This window comes from Erythrolamprus reginae, chromosome 4 (assembly GCF_031021105.1).
Source record: "Erythrolamprus reginae isolate rEryReg1 chromosome 4, rEryReg1.hap1, whole genome shotgun sequence".
Classification (NCBI taxonomy): Eukaryota; Metazoa; Chordata; class Lepidosauria; order Squamata; family Dipsadidae; genus Erythrolamprus; species Erythrolamprus reginae.
In genome coordinates, this window is record NC_091953.1 from 91912998 (window position 1) to 91929907 (window position 16910).

Below are 16910 nucleotides of genomic sequence, written 5' to 3' on the forward strand. Positions count from 1 at the left end.
GTTTGCACATGCATCATCCTCAACAGTAATCTTTCTATCAAAAGTAAAAGGTCTGATGAAAGTAAAAGGTGTATGAGAGAGAAAGAGAGAGAGAGAGAGAGAGAAAGGAAGAGGAGAGATAGAAAGGGGGAGAGAGAAAGAGGAAGAGATAGAGAGAGGAGAGAAAGAGAGATGTACAAAGAGAGAGAGAAAGAGTGAGTGAGAGAAGGAGAGATAACATTTAAATATATTAAAGGGTTAAATAAGGTCCAGGAGGGAAGTGTTTTTAATAGGAAAGTGAACACAAGAACAAGGGGACACAATCTGAAGTTAGTTGGGGGAAAGATCAAAAGCAACATGAGAAAATATTATTTTACTGAAAGAGTAGTAGATCCTTGGAACAAACTTCCAGCAGACGTGGTAGATAAATCCACAGTAACTGAATTTAAACATGCCTGGGATAAACATATATCCATCCTAAGATAAAATACAGAAAATAGTATAAGGGCAGACTAGATGGACCATGAGGTCTTTTTCTGCCGTCAGACTTCTATGTTTCTATGTTTCTTTAAGAAAGAAAGAGAAGGACAGAGAGAAAGAAAGAGAGACAGAGAGAAAGGGAGAGAGAAAGGGAGAGAGAGAAAGAGAAAGAAAGGTAGAAAGTGGGAGAGATAGAAAGAGAGTGAGTGAGAGAAAGAGAAGAGAGAGGAAGAAAAGAGAGAGAAAGAAAGAGAGGGGGGAGAGGGAGAGAAAGAGGGAGAGATAGAGAGGGAGAGAGAAAGGAGGAGACAGAGAGAGAGAAAGAGGGAGAGATACAAAGAGTGAGTGAAAGAGAGAAGAGAGAGAAAGAAAGCAAGAGAGAGAGAGAAAGAGAGAGGACAGAGAAAGAGAGAAGGACAGAAAGAGAGAGAAAGAGGGAGAATAAATATTAAATATTGTTTTTGTTCCCATTGTTTTTTAGTTTAAATAAGGTATGTACAGTGTGCATAGGGATTTGTTCATACGTTTTTTTTATAGTCCGTCCCTCCAACAGTCTGAGGGACAGTGAACTGGCCCCCTGTGTAAAAAGTTTGGGGACCCCTGCTTTTGAGGGTTTCATAATAACTTGTTTTGATTTATAAGCATGGACCTGCTTCTGATGGGAAGGAACATCTTATACATATTATCATTGCTATTTTCTTTCAAAATCAGATTCATTTATTGACTGGATATTAGATGGATGCTTTAATGATTATTTTTAATTTTATTTTTAATCAGAATGTTAGTCTGAATTTCAGACAGTGAATGTTTATAATAAGTTTACCTGTAACTTGTGCCATAGTTGTTGTATAGAATGTTCTAACACTAGATTCCAGAAAACATGACAGAATTTTGAAACATATCGCTAAACTGCAAATTGGTTTAAATTTAATACAAAATATGAACACAGCTTATGTATTTTATTTAATAAATAATCATTAAATCAAAATATATGTTATTGTGTATTAACTCAGCCAGTAACTGAAATTTGGTTTTGAGACTCTGCTTCAGGCTGATTGGCTTTTTTTGGCAACTGTGGGCTTGTTGTCCATTACTTGATAAGTACTGTCTAATAGATTATTTGACTGATTTGAATTGGAGGTAGCCCCTTGTAGTGTTCTGTTGTTCTGCCTTTGGATTTGTTTTTTAATAGGTGCCCCCTGGGAACTGATCTGCTCCATTGAATTTTCTGTAGATTTCATTCAGGGTGGATAAAAATCAATGATTTTTTTAAAAAAAGTTTTGTTTTAATTTAAATATGATTTTTTTTAATTTAACAAATTTATTTGAATAAAATGCTTTTGGAGTAAAAATCTATCTAAAGATAGCTTCCTATTTAAGATACATTTATAGTTTAGTTTATTCAGCATGAAATGGAGCTTAGTTATATAGCCCAAGGCTATATATTCTGCAATATTTACCTTTTTGATAAAATCATTCAATGAATCCAAGCTCTGCGAGCTGAGATAACATGCACTGCATTGATGTATTCAATTTCACAGTAACCAAGAGATAAATCATAAAACAAAGTTCAGGAATATTCCTTTATCCCATTGTTTTGCAAATCTATCTATCAATCAATCAATCAACTATGATTGTTCAAAGAGAAATGCATCTGTACCACCAGACTCTAAACATATGGAGGAAGGGCAAGCAGTAAAAATGAAAGTGAAACCTTTTAAGCAGCTTATAAATATAATATTAAAGAGCAGCTGTCATTTCAGATCCATCATGGTAGTGCCTATTAGCAGGCATCCACTCACCTGCTGCCTGTCACATCCCTCACCTTGTTGTGTCACTGTCATATCACCAGGCGTCCCATTAAAGTGAATGGGACTGTTGATGTGTCAACAGCAGATCAGAGGAAGAGCTGCTGCGGGAGAGATATGACAGTTGCTCTTTAAAAATTATGATTTAAACTGAGTTGATTTATAAACCACCTTGTTTTCATTGGTTTCCTAATTGCCCTGCTTAATTTCATTTAAAGACAAGACACAAAAAATAAGCAACAGAACAGGCCTATAGAATACTCAGCAACTGATGCCACAAGTAACAAAGTACTCAGCAACAAGGAACAAAAATCAACAGGACAATAGTGCTAACACGAGAGGTATACAGCCATGTGATATTATTTGTGTCCATATTTATATCAACAGTACAATTACAGCTTCCCCAATTTCAACCACAAGATTATAGATGCCTTCATCTGCTGGTCCTCTAATTTAATATTTGCTAACATCTGCCAGTATGGATTTATCCAAGGATGAAAAGGACAAATTTTGTGTCACAAAATTAATGGACATATATTTTACACAATGACCTAAAACAAGCACAAAGTAAAATTAGAGTATTCTAACCTTCCAATCAATTGCTTAGCTCAAAGCATCCATTTTGGACAAAAAACAAATTTTAACAATACAATCCAGCAAGGCATTGCCAATTCTCAAAAGCTCTCAACAACCACATTTTAATAAACAAGGTACTTAAAGTCTGTCACACTTGTACCTACATCCCCATAATCAAATTATCTCAATTAGATCCTATGCAGTTTAGTCACTATGCCTCTGATGAAGTGAGCTGTAGCAGAAGAAAACTTATTTCTTTTAAACTTTTAGTATTCCTTTGAATACAATATGTTAAAGTCTGAAAAGATGTTTTCTAAGATGACCAGAATGCCTTTGGCCATCTTAGAAAACTGAGAATAGGCTATGTTGTGGTTCCGTCTGAGGCCCCTCCGGGAACGGCTGACCTTCTGTCGGTTTCCAGCTCAGAGGGAGAGGCTGAGGAACAGGAGGTGCAGACAGACGAGGAGGAGGAATCCCAGGCTGAAGAAGAGGGAGGACAGCCAGAGTCCCACCAGGGGGAGCTCTCCCCAGCAAGCAGTCTGGATTCCTTAGAGGAAAGTGCACAAGCCATAATTGATCTGCGACAACGAAGAGCTACTCAGAGACGGAATCAATTGGCTAAATACTTTCAGTATTAAAGTGGCAACAGCTGGGTTTGGGTGTGGTGCTCTTGGGAAAGGCTAAAAGGCAGACCCACCCTTCCTGGCTTGTGGAGTTTTATCTTTGAGAGTCGTGGGACCTGACTGTGAACTTTGGCGTCTTGGAATCCTGGTTTGTGCCTTTGACTATTGAAACCTTGGGGGGGGGGGTGCCAGCAAGAAGCTTGCTGTATTGTCTGGACATCAGGACCCTGCTGTACCGTATTATATCCTGTCTGTTGGGAAGAACAGGTTTTCCTCTGTGCTTATTTTTTCCAGTTATAAAATACTTTTGGCTTTTACCAGAGTGTCTGGCTGTTTTTTCCAGTTGGTGTTGAGGTCTGGGGGAACCCAGACAGAACAGGCTACTTGGCAGAAGATGATATCCAAAATGCAGAAGTATCAAAGGAGGGAGTTAGGTACTCTGTGGACATAAGAACTGCTATTTATTTATTTGTGTTGTTGGAAGTGGAAGCCTGGCTATGTAGCTCATGCTGCAGGGATGAGTCACACACTGAAGAAAACTATTAACACTTTAAGTGGTTTCTCATTTACTTAAACAAATAGAATAAAAATAGAATGGTCTTATTCTGGCCTAATGAAACATCTGTAGCTCTATTTGCTATGATCAAGAACCCAGGAACCTAATCTCTTTGCTTTATGCATATTAATAGTAGAATCTCTCTCAGAAATATTTAAAATTTGTATAATATGATGAGAGATTTCACAATTCTCAAAATATCAGTCAGGCACAAATAACCAGGAAAGAAAAGCACTAAATACCCTAATAAGACGGAGTGGCTGTGGGTTTTGCCTCCCAAGGACAATTCCATCTGTCCGTCCATTACCCTGCGGGGGGAATCATTGATCCCCTCAGAGTGAGTTTGCAACTTGGGCGTTCTCCTCGATCCACAGCTCACATTAGAGAAGCATCTTTCAGCTGTGGCGAGGGGGGCGTTTGCCCAGGTTCGCCTGGTGCACCAGTTGCGGCCCTATTTGGACTGGGACTCACTACTCACAGTCACTCATGCCCTAATCACCTTGAGGCTTGACTACTGTAACGCTCTGTACATGGGGCTGCCTTTGAAAAGTGTTCAGAAACTTCCGATCGTGCAGAATGCAGCTGCGAGAGCAATCATGGGTTTCCCTAAGTATGCCCATGTCACACCAACACTCCGCAGTCTGCATTGGTTGCCGATCAGTTTCCGGTCACAATTCAAAGTATTGGTTATGACTTATAAAGCCCTTCATGGCATCGGATCAGAATATCTCTGGGACCACCTTCTGCTGCACGAATCCCAGCGACCGGTTAGGTCCCATAGAGTTGGCCTTCTCCAGGTCCCATCGACTAAACAATGGCATCTAGTGGGACCCAGGGGAAGAGCCTTCTCTGTGGTGGCCTCGACCCTCTGGAACCAGCTCCCCCCAGAAATCAGAATTGCCCCCACCCTCCTTGCCTTTGGGAAGCTCCTTAAAACCCACCTCTGTCGTCAGGCATGGGGGAATTGAACTATTCCTTTCCCCCCAGGCCTATACAATTTATGCACGGTATGTTTGTGTGTATGTTTGATTTTTAAATAAGGATTTTTAATTATTTTAAATTTTAGATTTGTTATATGCTGTTCATTATTGTTGTTAGCTGCCCTGAGTCTACGGAGAGGGGCGGCATACAAATCTAATAAGTAAGTAAGTAAGTAAGTAAGTAAGTAAGTAAGTAAGTAAGTAAGTAAGTAAGTAAGTAAATAAATGTTTATTCTTGCCACTATACAGAAGAATCTGATCAATTAAATGGTCCAAGTTAAATTGGTGCTAGATAAAGGTCAACAGAATTTATGGGCAGCTGGACTTGGTCTCTTGTGACGGTGCAATGATTCCAAACTGATAATGCATTTAATCCTGTCCTCCAGCTCAGCCTGCTCATCTAAAATAACAGACTTCCTGCTAGCTGGTACATATAGTCCAGAGGGCCTACCTATTCTAGAACACATTATTTACATCAGCTGTGACTTGACACCCACAAAAGATCTGCTATTGGTGACTGGCCTTTCCAATACTAATACATTTGTATGCAATATTTGAAGAAGAGGAAACATGTATTTTTCTGATACCACCAGTGCTTTATTTTGATTCTCTATTAATAACTATTATTGTATTTATCTCTTTTTATTGCCACTATGGAACATCTTTTAGTAAATACCGGTATATCTACTTGCTCCTTGATTAGCAGTTAATGATTCAGTACATCAATTCAGTACAGCAGTTAATGATTCAGTATATCAATTAATAAATTATCTGTTTGAGGTGGTTAGCTGGGTTAACACATTGTATTAAGCGCAAATGTGGCTTTCAATTTTGGGTTAGCACTGCACAGTAAGGGGATCAATTGATCAATAGATGGAGAACTACCCAAGCCATGGAGATATAGTCCAGCAGCAAATAGAGAAAGTTTGAAGGAGATTAATAGACACAAAATTCATTTATCTAAATTTAGCAATACCTATACTTATTATTAGTGAGTCTTGAATAAGTGATTTGCAAACAGCAATGTTAGAGTTTTATAAAGAGATTAGGCTGATTTTTTAAAAAAATAATATTTCTTAGGTTTTCTAGTTAAAAACAACATATACAACAGACATACCCAAAACAAAAAAAACAAAAAACACAGAAATATCTAATCATTCTTACAGCTTTTTCAAAGTACTGTATTTCCAAGTCTATTTCTAAATTACAATAGTCTTATTTCTATTTCAATGTTCGTTAATATTTATCCAAATCTATCTTTAAAGAATTGAGTCTCTTATTATATTTTCCACATCTATTTCTTCCACTTTACTTACATATAAATCAATTGTTTACCATAGGAACAGAGAGTGAGCACATTTACAGTTTTGTCATGGATAGTCCTCATTAGGCTGAAATTTTAATTTTACTCCGATATACTGAAATCAGAAGTGTATGGCTCAGTGTTAAAGATACTGCTTGTCAGCTGGAAAGCTGACAGCTCAAGTTCAAGACACTGCCATACGATGCGGTGACTTCCTGTTACTTGCCTGAGCTCCTGCCCACCTAGCAGTTTGAAAGCATGCAAATGTGAATAGATAAATAGATACTACTTTGATAGAAAAGTAACAATGGTCCACGTGCTTCAGTGTACAGATATGCTGGTCACATTACCAAAGAAGTGCTGGCTCCCTCGGTTAAGAAATGAAGATGAGCACCATCTCCTAGAGTCGGACACCTTTATCTTTATACTGATATCAGTCAATAAGAATATTTTAGATAAAAGTGTATGGCTGTGAAAAGATGCAACTGCCGTTATTAAGAAATATTACTATATAATATATTAATTTTTAAGATTTATAAGACATTATAGAACATTACTTAATTTTAAAGTTTTTAGAATTAGAAGTGCAAAGAGACAGAACAAGATATTATAGAAGTCATACGGTATTCCTGTAGTTAGTCATGTTATGGAACAGATTTCTATGGTGTTATTTGATATTTCTGAATTATACTTTAAAAGACAAATCCCTGCAATAAAAATTCTGTGTTTCAAAGAAATCTGTTGCTATCCTTTTTTTAGTTCCTCTGCCAATCTTACTGCATGGAAAATGTCCCTTCTACTTCCTATTGCAATTTTCACTAATGCCATATTGCTTATTTTTCCAGGTTTTTTTTTAGTATGTCAGTCTAGCCAAATCAAAATATGATTAAAATCAAATACATAAAATCGTACTTCAAGAATAAATAAAATTCAGGATAGACCAGTCCACATGAGTAAAACATATATGCTACTACTGTATATAATTGGTCCATAAATGAGAGATATACAACTTCTCCAATCAAATTTTAGTATTTGAAACAATTGTGACCTTCTGACAAGCAAAGTCAATGGGGAAGCCATATTCACTTAACAGCGATTTATTTATTTATTTGTTTGTTTGTTTTGTCCAATACACAATAATACTCAATGAGGGTTATAGAGAATAGAATCAGGTATAATGTATTAAAGGGAGAATAGAGGGAAAAATAAAGGAGTAAAATAGAACTATGAGAGGATAGCAGAAAAAGATATAGGGATAGAAGAGAAGATATATGAGATAAAGGAGAGACTATAGGACAGGGGACAGTAGGCACTCTGGTGCACTTATGTACACCCCTTACTGACCTCTTAGGAACTTGGTGAGGTCAACGATGGATAGTCTAAGGGTAAAGTGTTGGGGGTTAGGGGATGATCCTACAGAGTCCGGTAGTGAATTCCACGCTTCGACAACTTGATTACTAAAGTCGTATTTTTTACAGTCAAGTTTGGAGCGGTTAATATTAAGCTTGAATCTGTTGTGGGCTCCTGTGTTGTTGTGGTTGAAGCTGAAGTAGTCTTTGACAGGCAGAACATTGCAGCATATGATCGTGGAAAATACTTAGATCATGTTTGAGGAGTCTTAGTTCCAAGCTTTCTGGACCCAGGATTGTAAGTCTAGTTTTGTAGGATGTTCTGTTATGGGTAGAGGAGTGAAGAGGTCTTCTGGTGAAGTATCTCTGGACATTTTCGAGTGTATTAATGTCAGAAATGCGGTATGGGTTCCAAACAGATGAGCTATATTCTAGGATGGGTCTGGCGAAAGTTTTATAAGATCTGGTAAGTAGTGTGAGATTGCCAGAGCGGAAGCTATGTAGGATTAGATTAACAACTCTTAAAGCCTTCTTGGCGATGTTGTTGCAATGGGCTTTGGCATTTAAAGTCTTTAGTTATTAGTACTCCAAGGTCCTTGACCGAGTGAGGATTATCTGTGATAATTTGTTTATTCAGTTGGTATTTGGAGTTCTGATTCTTTTTGCCGATGTGCAGGACAGAGCATTTGCTGGTTGAGATTTGGAGTTGCCATGTGTTAGACCAATCAGAAACAGAGTCTAGGACTTTTTGGAGAGCAGTTGTGTTATCGGTGATATTGAAGAGTTTTACGACTACAGCCATTATTTTACAATTGTGGCAAGAACGGTCAGAAAATGGGCAAAATTCACTTATGTTGCTTAGCAACATAAATTTTGGGCTCGGTTTTGGTCATAAGTTGAAGATTACCTGCACTGTCTCCTAAGGGCAAGAATAGCAAAATAATGGTCCCCTAATAATTTCCATTATGAAGAATGGTAAATAGTGTACATGGCTTGTGAAGGAACCTGAGAAATAAATTAACAAGAATCTTGACACATTCGAGGCAGACAACACTTATTAAAGCTTAAAAATAACTCTTGAGATGAATCATTTCACCTCTTCATGTCTGCAACCTTCCACGAAATTAAGCCAATATTTACTTTTCCATTTCATAATGGATCGAATTGCCCACCTACTTTTGCATTTGCAATTAAAACTTAATTTTTGAACCTTTATTTATTTATCTTATCATACAAATATAGTATTGTATTGTAGTATGTTTAACATAAGTACAAAGTAGAGATAGAAAAGATAAAAAAGACATTAGGACAGGAACGGTAGGCACAAAGGTGCACTTATGCACGTCTTTAATTCAATTAAATTTATGTCACCTTTAATTCAAAGACTCTCGATCCCAGGTATCTTTCAACGTACTACGATCCACTACTGCTATATATAATTCCAATTTTGCACTGGACAGGATTAGAGACCGTTGATTATTGGTACGACAGCTGGAATTGGAGGATGCCGTATAAAAAAAATACTCTGCCTAACAATTCCAAGAAGAAAAGGACGCAGCGCCTCTCAATCCGCCGCGACAAGCGGGCGATAGGGAGGAGCAAAGAGAAACCGTACAGACACGAAAGGATGAGAATATCTTTCGCCAGCGCGCATGCTCAGAAGGGACCCGATCGTCCAATTTTTGAAGGCGTGCGTGCGGAATCCTCTTCCGCGGGGCGTGGCTGAGGCTTCTGGCTGAGTTGTGCCGATTCCGCGGCTGCCCCGGTGAGCTGGAGACTGGCTGTTCACCGACTAAAATAGGGAAAGGGATCCAAGGCGGCGGCCGGTCTTCAGCAGGGCCTTGCAGCCATGTCGCTATTGTCCCTGCTCATTCCGGCCTTATGGGTCTATTTTATCGGTTTCCGCGTAGTTCTGGAGCAGCTGCTTCGACGCCTCCGTCCCCGCTCCGTTTCCAAAGCAGGTTAGTAGATTTGCACGCGGTGCTAGGGCGAGAGCTGATGTTTTTTCTTCTCAAAGCCATCCCTTTGCGTACCTGCATGAGTTGGGCTCTGCATTGGGTGAAGAAAAATGCAAGGGAACAAGGATTCATAAACAAGAAATGGCAGTTTGAAGCTTCCCATTTCTTAGTTTCCGTGCTGGAAGAGTTGGGAGATGGGCGCGCACGTTAAGATAGTTAGAAGTTGTTCTCTCTCAGGATAAATCCCTAGCAAACTAGAAAATGCAAAGAAAACTAGAAAAGAGGGCGGGGAAAATATTTACTGACCCCTCGCATCCTGGACACAAACTGTTTCAACTCCTACCCTCAAAACGTCGCTACAGAGCACTGCACACCAAGACAACTAGACACAAGAACAGTTTTTTTTCCGAACGCCATCACTCTACTAAACAAATAATTCCCTCAACACTGTCAGACTTTCTACTAAATCTGCACTTCTATTCTACTAGTTTTTCTCATCATTGCTATCATCATTTTCCTCCCACTTAGGACTGTATGATTGTAACTTGTTGCTTGTATCCTAAGGTTTTTATTAATATTGATTGTTTCTTCATTGCTTATTCTTGACAAATGTATCTTTTTCTTTTATGTACACTGAGAGCATATGCACCAAGACAAATTCCTTGTGTGTCCAATCACACTTGGCCAATAAAATTCTATTATATTCTATTCTAAATGCAAATGCTGTAATAGAAGAGATTTAAGTCAGAAGATAACTTCCTTGCTAGTGCAGATAGAGTTGAACCCATGGTTTTATTTTGATAGCAATATTTTGCAGTGAAACGATACTTAGATTTTGCACTAAAACTTTGCAAGTAAACGCCACTTACAGTAGTCCAAATAAGGCACACCTGAACTGCCCTTGATCTGTACAAGTTTAATTAATTGATGTAATTGTCTTTGTTTAGACCTGCAGTGTTATATGGTTGAAATCATTAACTTTATCTATCCACAACATAGCTTAAACTGGTTTACCTGTGAATATACCTGATCACTATCTACTGAATGATCAAGCTTCTGTTGTTTCTAGATTGTCATAATCGATTCAGTGTAAGCTTTTTTGCTTTAACTTCTTTTGCACCTTAGAGTTTCAAGATCTCAAAAAAATCTGTAGGTAAATGATAGTATCTTCCTTACTTGTATATTGGACACACAGGAAATTGTATACTGGACACCCAGATAAGCCAGACATTTTCATTTACAGTAATCCCTCGCTACTTCGTGGTTCATCTTTCGCGGATTCGCTACTTCACGGGTTTTCATTAAATCCATTGAAAATTTTAAATCCATTAAAATACATAAAATTCTTCTACAGTACTACTGTACTCTTATTAAAGAAACTGGTAGGCTATCACATGTAGTTCCAGCTGAGAAACATTGTAGAATGACTGTTTAATGCAAAGGGTGGCTTTTAAAAATCCAAATACTCGTTAAATACATAAAAAAAATCTTTCCTCTACTTCACGGAAATTCATTTTTCATGGGTGATCTTGGAACACATCCCCCGCGAAAAACGAGGGATCACTGTATTATGTTATGTGAATAGACACTACCCTTAGATCTAGACTGATTTTTTAGATTTCATATAATTTAATATGTAGAATCCAGATTTACAGGTTGAGTGAAATGTGTTGATTTTGGTGTAGTATATAACTAATGGTCTAGGCCAGTGATGGCGAACCTAAGGCACAGGTGCCACAAGTGGCACACAGAGCCATATCTGCTGGCACTCAAGCTGTTGCCCTAGCTCAGCTGCAATGGGCATGTGATTTTTGATTTGCCCAGAAGCTCTAAAAGGCCGTTTTTGGCTTCCAGGGAGCCTTCTGGATAATGTTGGAGGGCATTTTTACCCTCTCCCAGCTCTAGGGAAGCCTTTGGAGTCTGGGAAGGGAGAAACACGAGACTACTGGGCCCATCAGAAGTTGGGAAACTGGCCATTTCCAGCCTCCAGAGGGCTTCTGGGGGGTGGAGGAAGCTGTTTTTGCCCTCCCCAGGCATTGAATTATGGGTGTGGGCACTCACACATGCCCACGCTCTTTTGGCACCCGAGGGAAAAAAGATTCACCCTCACTGGTCTAGGCCCATGATGGCGAACCTATTGCACGCATGCCATAGGTGGCACACAGAGCCATATCCGAAGGCACGCAAGGTGTTGTCTTATATCAGCTCCAGTGCACCTGTGCATGCTGGCCAATTGATTTTCGGCCTTCTGGAGGTGGAGACCAGTTTTGCTCTCCCCAGGCTTCAGAAGAGCCTCCTCCAAAAGTCTTCTGCCATGCACATCCTGTTCCCAGCTGGTTTCCCCCTCCCACCAAACTGCCTGGTCCCATTGCCCCTTTGATTGCTCCTGAGCGGCAGCTCTTCCCAGGCTCTGCTGCCTTTGGTATGAGATCTTTCCATATAGAGTCACTGAGCAGCTCACCTGACTGTCTGTCTGCACCACAGTTTTTGCAAGGAGAGTGAGATTTGCAAGGCTCTGGTGAGCACCTGGTGTCTGTCAATAGAGGAAGGAAAGGTTACGGCCCGGCCTGCCTGCCTTTCTGTTCTCACTCTCCTTGCTGGGAGATTCGGCTTCTTTTCTCCCTTTTCCTGCTTGGATTTTGGAACATCTTTGTGGCAACCCTGACCCTGGCTAAGGGCGAAGCAACCAGGAAGAAGGTGAAAGAAAGAAGTGAAAGAAAGCATAGGCAGTGCTTGGCAGCCCAGATTCTGATCTTTCCTTTTTGATGGCTTGGAAGTCTGACAGGGAAGAGGAGGTGGCGGCTGGCCTGAAAACGGAGCCAGACTGCACCACTCTAATGCCTTCTTCCTTCCCCCAGTGCCGCTTGCGCCCAGTAGGAGGAATCTGAGTTCACTAGTCAGGTTCCCTCCCAAGGTGGGGAAGCATGCTGCCAAAGCCCACCATAGCCACTAAAGTGAGGAGAGTGGCTGGCCTGCCCACTCGTCTGCCTCAAGTTTTGATTGCCCCCTCCCTCTTGTGCAGGGGTGGGCAAAGTTGGCTCTTCTATGACATCTGGACTTCAAGTCCCAGAATTCCTGAGCTACCATGATTGGCTCAGGAATTCTGGGACTTGAAGTCCACAAGTCATAGAAGAGCCAACTTTGCCCACCCCTGCTCTTGTGCTTTGTTTTTTTCTTTTAAAAACGAGTCAGGCGTATGTGCTTGTAGAAGCAACAGTAGCGTCAAAGGCTGATAAGATGAGGGTGAGATGCACATGAGGTGGCTGGTAGCTCTTGCCCTTCCCCCTGCAGCTGCCGGTGCTTTTCTGGGATGACGGGGCTGCACACAAAGAACACTGGGAGCCAGCTCAGGTGCAGGGGGATGCATTTGCTGACTGGGTGGCCACCTGCCCCACCCTCTGCTCCTTCCCTGGCTCAGATCATCTGGCAGCAGGCATGGTGGGGGTTATGCGTGGGGCGTCACGCTGGCTGCAGCTTACTTTGCACCTCCACAATTTTTATCAAGCAAATTCTAAAAGTTTGCATATGTGCAGCAGCAGTGGGGTTGCATGAGCATGTGGGTGGTGTTGTATATACTCCAGGTCAGTTGGAGGATGGTGAAGAGCTTGATGACTCTGATACAGATAGTGTTTATGAATTAGTGGCAGGTCCTGTGTTACAGATATCGGAACAGGTGGGAGGCCAGCCACAAGATGTTGCTATGAGTCCAGACTCCAGTGAAGAAGAGACAGATAATCGCTGGTAAATCCTCATTTCAGAAGGGTTCAAAGGTGCAGGGAACAAGTGTTAGGGAAGAGATATTAAGGGGAGGAACGGGTTAATTACTGAAGTGATTTATTCGTCACGTCTGGGTGTCAGCGGGGAAGAAGGGCGGAGTTTTCAATGTTGTAAATCCATTATGGACGTGTGCTGGTATGGCTACGAAGTAAGTTAGTTCATTCTTTGCTACTTAACAGCTGTTCTTAGTGCTTTGAACTACGCTGGATAGACATAAATCTTAAGATAAGGGAGGAGGCCTGGAGGGATGTTTTTGTGTGCTCTAATTGCTAAAGATAAGAGGAAGGAATGTGACTGCCTGTAATTCATTTTGAATACGGAGGAGAGGAGAAATAAAGATGGAGTTTTTGTTTATAAAATCCTGCATGCAGTAAGCGTTATTTCCAATTTAACCAAAGTTCTAACCAGAATCCAGAACAGGTGGCATGTTGCATTATGGGTAACGGCACGCGCGTGCTTCCATTTTTGGCACGCAACAAAAAAAACGTTCACCATCACTGGTCTAGACCATGGGTATCAAACCTGATCGTGATATATCACATGATGTATCGTGATGGATTTTTGCCTTTGTGGAGCCAAAGTGGGTGTGGCTTGCATGTGATTTATCCGTCCTGCGGGCAGCCACTTTTGCCACCTCTGGATTCTAGGCCATACCTGAATATTATTTAACTTTTATTAAAAAGTATTTTGGTAATATATTTATGTTGTATTAAATGCAACATAATATTTATATATTATTCTGTAAATATGTAATGTCTAACATTTTAATTTCAACATTTAACTTCAAAATCTTTATAAGATCTATCTTTATTTTATCTAGAATGCATAATAATTATCTTAGTTTACATAGAGAAGATAAACGGAGAACAAATTATGATACGGTTGTTTTGTTATCCCTGGGACTGGTGTATGAAATTATTGAATGTCTCTTAACTGGATTTGAAAACTAAAAGCAAAAATTGTATCCATTCAGGCTATAGAATTTTGTTAAAGACAAGCACCAGTGTATTAAGTGGTTACACTGGCTTAATTACTCTTTACCAAGAAATTTTTGAAACCTCTACTACTTTGTGCTTTTCCATTTTTCAAAGTTGGGGATTAAGATGGGCAACATTATTCCTCTTGATTCCAAATTGTTGACAACAGTAAAGGATTTACTAATAAAGGACTAGAACTTTTACAATTGAGGGGGAAAAACCAACAGTAGCACCTGTCTCCTAGGTGAGGAAGGCAGAGACTTACCTGATGTGGGAAAATAGCAAATAAAAATGCCCCTTTTCAGTAGTTCTACCAACAGTGCCTTATTGTCCCTTATTGCTTAGGTAACTAATCAATCAAATGATAATGTTCAGCTTTCACCCTTCTTCCTGAAGGTGCAGTATTATTTTCTGAAACTTCACAGATGAAAGACTATAATTTGATAGAATTAAAATTATAAATATAAGTTTCAACATATTTGTTCCTCACCTTACTCTAAATTCTGCCTTCAAAATTCAGATTTTGCCAGGTATTTTATTGTTTCCTTTTTCTTGCTTTTAGGACTCTGTTCCAAGAGAAAACCCTGCTAGGTATTCTGTATTACAGAACACTTAACTATTTTACAACATCCCATTCTTATATCTTGCTTAAAAGTTATGAGAAAATATAATATCACTCTTTTACATTTAGGAAAATGGCTCTATTGCATTTATGGAAATGCTTAGCTTCCAACTTTGAAAATAAGATTATTTCAAGACTTTGGGTTTTTGGTTTTATTAGGGAAGATGAGATAATTTTAATTTAATTTAAAAGTAAAAAATACTGTACATTCAACCTTCATTTTCTTATTGAACCAGTAGGGAATATGTTGTAGGTCACAAAGGATCTAATGGGAGATTATTTGTGCCCTTAATGTCCTTAAGCTTTACAATATCCATTTATTAAGAGTAGCATCTTCTACTCATTTATTATTTCTCTAATAATTAGTTACCTGTCAGGTAAATTTGATCAAACGAAATGCTACTGTTTGGAAATGCTGTATCAGTTCATTTATCAAGTAGTTTATGAAGTGGCAGCTCTGATGCTGGTTATAACTTCTAAACCCCCCCCCTAAAACATCTGTTTTTCTCTTTTGATTCATATATCAGGGCAGAGTAATTACAAGTGCCCAGGAGGAATGTTGATAATAGTAATGGCCTCATTATTAGCTGTAAATGTGTCATTTAAGAGAAGTCTTTAAAGATACCTTGACAGTGAAAGTGAATCTCTTGAGGTAAAAAGACTAAGTAGTGCAGTTTTTCCTGTCTCTTAAGTTATATTTTTGGACAATGATAAATGAGTGATAAAATAACTTACATTCTTTAGAAGTCTGGGTATTTGTGCAAAATGATTTTCCATGTTTAGTAAAAAAGATTGAGTACAAAACAATCTTTACACATATACCGTACATATTTATTGCCTAACACATATACTTTAAATTCTACAACCCACTGATTTTAACTGAATAGCAATAGCACTTAGATGAATATACCGCTTCAGCCCTCTGTAAGTGGTTTACAGAGTCAGCATGTTGCTTCCAACAATCTGGGTCCTCATTTTACCGACCTCAGAGCAGTAACCTGAGCCGTTTAGAATCAAACTCCTGAGTGAGCAGTGAGTTAGCCTGTAGTACTGCATTCTAACCACTGCATCACCTCTGCCCTTTTTGTGGTGTATGCTTTTGTATGTTATTTATTGATAGAGATATAAACATTTATGGCAAATGCACAGTTACTAGTTTTTGTAAATGATAATAAGCTACCCAAAACTAATTAGGGAATGAGATCACCACATCCACACTGTAAACTAAGCACATTGCATTGTAGGTAGTCCTTGACTTATAACAGTTCATTTTGTGATTGTCCAAAGTTACAACAAGCACAGAAAGAAAGGGACATGACTATTTTTCACATGTATGACTATTGCAACATTCCTGTGGTCATGTGATTTACATTCAGATGCTTGAAAACTGGTTCATGTTTATGACAGTTGCAATATCCTGGAGTTATGCGATCATCTTTTCTGACTCTCTGAGAAGCAAAGTCAATGGGGAAGCCATATTCAATGAACAACGGTTCATTTAACAAAAGTGACAAGAAAAGTCATAAAATGGGAGTGAAATTCATTTAACAAATTTCTCACTTTAGCAACATAAATCCTGGGTTCAATTGTGGTTGTAAGTTGAGGACTACCTGTGTACAATTTATTTCAGATTAATTTAGTACAATTTAAAATTTAAATTTAAAAGGCTAAACTTGACTTTTTAGCAATTTCTTAGGATATGCCTCGCAGTTCTCATGAAAATAATAAAAGCGATTTGTAATTATAATCGTCAACTTGTTTTTCAACTATTAAATCTAGCTTGTAGCTCTTCAGCTCTTAAATTTTGTGGTACTCCCCCCATCTGACTGTAACCAGATTCAGTCTACTTTTAGATTTTTTGAGATCCCTTATCACTGGTTGACCCATCGCAGTTACCCATCTCAGTGATCAATCCCTAATAC

General features: G+C 39.1%; 1 protein-coding gene across 1 annotated transcript in view; it reads left to right on the forward strand.

The window, feature by feature from the left end:
* Positions 1–9315: 9315 nt before the first annotated feature.
* LOC139166800 (E3 SUMO-protein ligase ZBED1-like) overlaps positions 9316–16910 on the forward strand; it is a 147227-nt gene continuing 139632 nt past the window's right edge. The window contains exon 1 of the mRNA XM_070750884.1: positions 9316–9615. The gene's annotated coding sequence lies outside the window, so the exon portion shown is untranslated. The remainder of the gene's footprint in view (positions 9616–16910) is intronic.